Source organism: Palaemon carinicauda, chromosome 26, assembly GCF_036898095.1.
Source record: "Palaemon carinicauda isolate YSFRI2023 chromosome 26, ASM3689809v2, whole genome shotgun sequence".
NCBI lineage: Eukaryota > Metazoa > Arthropoda > Malacostraca > Decapoda > Palaemonidae > Palaemon > Palaemon carinicauda.
This window is the reverse complement of record NC_090750.1, coordinates 78,073,513-78,078,191: the sequence shown is the minus strand read 5'-3', so window position 1 is coordinate 78,078,191 and position 4,679 is coordinate 78,073,513.

The following is a 4,679-nucleotide window of genomic DNA, read 5'->3' as shown; positions in this document are numbered from 1 at the left end:
AACGGAAGATTTTTTTTTTGTTTAGTGAGATGAGTCCTAAGTTGACCGCTACGCGAAAGTTTTTTTCCCTCTTCTCGCTGACGAGAATTCTGGTTGGTTTTTATTTCTTCGCAGCTGATTGGTTAAGAAACCATAGGCTTTGGTGGGGTATCTGCCTTGTGATTGGTCACGAGCTAATTGCAGAAATTGATCTGCCGAATCCATTCTAAAAAGTGGTCCAGATTTGTCTGACGTCATGCTCTTGGGATAGCTGGAGGTCTTATGGTAACTCTCTCTCTCTCTCTCTCTCTCTCTCTCTCTCTCTCTCTCTCTCTCTCTCTTCATTGATGTATGCATAACTTATAAGCTTTCACAATTATCTACAGAACTCACTTTATTAAGCTTTCTTCAGTTTTCTTTTGTACAGCATTTACTTATGCAAATGACATTGGTTGGAACTCGAACTCTTATGGGTTTCAGTCGACCAAGGAAAAGATGGAAGGAAAATATTGAGAAACTCTTCCCTACAAGAAATAGAGAATGAAGGATTGCTCAAAGACAGACAAACGTAAGAGAGAGTTCTTGAGACAGGGCGACTGACGAAGCTTTGGCATACAGTCCAGAGAGAGAGAGAGAGAGAGAGAGAGAGAGATAGATACAGGTTAACTGTCGTCTGATAATATTCCAAGAACAGCTGTGGCTCTTAACTTGAAGAGAGAATTTACAGAGATATTAAATTATCAAACATAATGCTGAAGCTGAAAAGTCATCTTTTTAAGTTACAAATTTCATTGGCTAATCATAAAGGTGTTTCTTCTTAATATTTAAAATCGTTTAATTTTCTTACTAAAAGGGACTTTATGCCTGATTTCTGAAGGAGTTCCTTACAGACAAATCTAAAGTGAGGATCAGCTGTTAAAGATCTGATAGGAGAACGGAATTCAAAACGTGACAATAAGATAAATAGAAGATTTCCTCAATACAATCAGGTTCCCCCAAATCCTGAAAGATATTTTAAATGTCGATTTTTATGTAATTGAGGCATTTATGATATGTAGACGGGATACATTTCTTTAAAAAATGCAATCGAGAATAGCATCTTAATTTTTAAGTGAATTGCGTGTAAAAAAAAAAAAATTTCCATTAAAAGAACTGGATGGGGAGCAACTTATAATCAGTACCATGCATTAATCTTACCTAGATCTCTTTAAAGATATATAGCAATTTCAAGATAGATGCAAAGACAGTAACATTGTCTGCGAAAGAAGAAAGCTTGCTTTTAGGCAAACCACGTGTGTAATTGATCTTAAAATTAAAGGGCCAAGAACGCTATCCAGAGGGATCATCAACAACATTCTTTGCAATCTATAATCTATTGGTTAAATATACTATAAAAATACTAAGAAATGACCCACCAGGCGCCGTCTGTTTAGGTTTTATAATAAGGACCTATTGTCCATTTCTTTTATCGAGTCAGATTTGCACCGAGTCGCAGCGGTGCCCTTTTAGCTCGGAAAAGTTTCATGATCGCTGATTGGTTAGAATTATCTCGTCCAACCAATCAGCGATCAGGACACTTTTCCGAGCTAAAAGGGCACCGCTGCGAGTCGGTGCAAATCTGCATCGCTAAAAGAAATTGACTATAGTGATTAACACAGTCAAAAGTAGCACTAAAGTCAGGGCCAATTTTACGGACTTGAAGGCCAGAATTGAGGATTCCTGCACAATACTGGATAGTGTAAGAAGAGCATCACAAGCGGCAAGACCATTGCCAAAGTCGAACTGCAAAACTTGTGAACAGTTGATTAGTTTCAATTTGTGCATTATGGGGTTTACCAGCAGAAGTACAAAAACTTTAGATGATATGGAAGTTATAAAAAGTAGATGGAAATATACAAGGCTAGAGATACCAGTCAATTTTAGTCATAGAATAACATTGTCAATTTGCTATTTCGTATTATGTCTTTTCCTCACTTTGAATTTCTTTACCAGTCAAGTGATTCAACTTCAAATCCAGATGTATTTTGCAATATAAAAATAGTTGACAGTTATCTCCAATTTAGAAAGTAATATTTTCGTCTAGGGCTGCAGTTATTAGTATCACTTCTTCAGGTACAGTAATAGATTTTTATTTCATCATCTGAATCTGATTATGGATTCTATTTAGCAGCTGAGACTAACTGAATCAGAAAGCCCTCTTTTGCCTTCATCACGAGGAGAGCCACCATCTGTGACGTCATGTGAAAAGGGTCTTTGCTATGTGACGTCAGACAAAAATAGCTACTTTTTAAGGTGGTTTTAACTGATCACTCGGCAGAATCATTGAGTTGCTTGGATGCAATGTTGATTCTTCAATAGGAAACCTGGTTTTAGGTTGCAAAACTAGTCGGCCAGTAGTACTTCGTATTTTGTCATAAAAGGTAGAGTTATCTTTATTGACTTTGTTGCGTTCATCTGATGGTATGAATATCGGGTAACAGAACTCACAATGTTGCGTTCATCTGATGGTATGAGTATCGGGTAACAGATCTCACAATGTTGCGTTCATCTGATGGTATGAGTATCGGGTAACAGAACTCACAATGTTGCGTTTCATCTGATGGTATGAGTATCGGGTAACAGAACTCACAATGTTGCGTTCATCTGATGGTATGAGTATCGGGTAACAGAACTCACAATGTTGCGTTCATCTGATGGTATGAATATCGAGTAACAGAACTCAAAATGTTGCGTTCATCTGGTGGCATGAATATCGGGTAGCAGAACTCACAATGTTGCGTTCATCTGATGGTATGAATATCGGGTAACAGAACTCACAATGTTGCGTTCATCTGATGGCATGAATATCGGGTAACAGAACTCACAATGTTGCGTTTCATCTGATGGCATGAATATCGGGTAGCAGAACTCACAATGTTGCGTTCATCTGGTGGCATGAATACCGGGTAACAGAACTCACAATGTTGCGTTCATCTGATGGTATGAATATCGGGTAACAGAACTCACAATGTTGCGTTCATCTGATGGCATGAATATCGGGTAACAGAACTCACAATGCTGCGTTCAACTGATGGTATGAATATCGGGTAACAGAACTCACAATGTTGCGTTCATCTGATGGTATGAATATCGGGTAACAGAACTCACAATGTTGCGTTCATCTGATGGTATGAATATCGGTTAACAACTCACAGGGGTTGTGAAATAAGAAATTATCCTATGGACGCAAAGCTAAGAGTTTATATGAATTCATTTCTTCATAGTGTGAGAGAGTTCTTTTATGATGCTGCTCATTGGTACTAAGGAAAGCTATTTGCACAAATAAAGAATATTTTATATAGTAACCAATTTTGTTTCAAAATCAAGTTTTGAGACTTGTTCAGGGACTTGAAGGCGTGGCATAGAAGAATATGTTCTGTTAGAAATTCACAACATTCATATTCTTATGTATACCAGGAGGTTTTGTGAAGAATTATTGTGAACTGAATGTTAATGACACGCCTTAGGGTATAGTAGTAACTGTAGAATACACTAATGTCTCTCTCTCTCTCTCTCTCTCTCTCTCTCTCTCTCTCTCTCTCTCTCTCTCTCTCAGCATTTTATAAATCTACCGAATATATCTACCGCTATAAGATGAAGGCAATATCGAGAGAGAGAGAGAGAGAGAGAGAGAGAGAGAGAGAGAGAGAATCATATTCCAACTTCCCGCCTTCCTTCATGGCGGTAGGGGATGACAGTGACGTCATACAAAACTTAGTCGTTTCTATAGATACTTTCCTCAGATCAATGTCTGCAAAGATCACCTCTGGGTCTCACTGTTGCGAAGCCCCTCACCCAATCACGTCCCATCACTGAATATTGCAAGACCTCCCAGCCAATCCCAAACAAGTATTTCTTCCGGTGGGCGGAGTCAATTGCTTCTCGCTAATGTTTTCAAGATAATGAAAGCAGCGAAGTTTGCTTTCTTTGATTATAGGATAATTTTTAGTATATTTAAGGAGGAACTTTAAGACTTAATGCTCAAGTAGGCCTATTGAAGATTTCATAGCAGAAATAGTATAAATAAATTGATAAACATTAATGTGATTGCCGGTACTCGATCTATCCGCCACTATGCCGACAACACCGACCGACAACGGTGCTGCTTCTTTCTCCTGCAACTTTGCAGGGGAGAAGTTGCAATTGTCGCCAGTCTTGCTTAAAGTCGCTTAGCGCAACAGTGCAACATAACCTGTGGAGTACAGCTGTCTTCGTTGCATCTTGGGACGTATTTCTTCAATGGCGATGGACGGGGAAAGACAGTGGCTCCGACTTGACGATGATATTTATCCTAAAAAATTCGAATGAAGCAGAAACAATTATAGAAGAAGATTTGGAAATCAGAATTGGATTGCTATATTTAGAAAATTATTCATGCTGATGATTGACAGAAAGTTACCTCGAAATTGTTTTGAGGAAATTAAAAGCTATAGTCAATTCTTTTTAGTAAGGCAGATTTGCACCGACTCGCAGGGGTGCCCTTTTAGCTCGGAAAAGTTTCCTGTTAGCTGATTAGTTGGACAAGGTAATTCTAACCAATAAGTTAGCGGGAAACTTTTCCGAGCTAAAAGGGCACTCCTGCGAGTCGGTGCAAATGCGCCTCATTAAAAAAAATTGAGTATAGTTTTATTTCTCGGCCAGTGACCTTAAATGATTTGTCA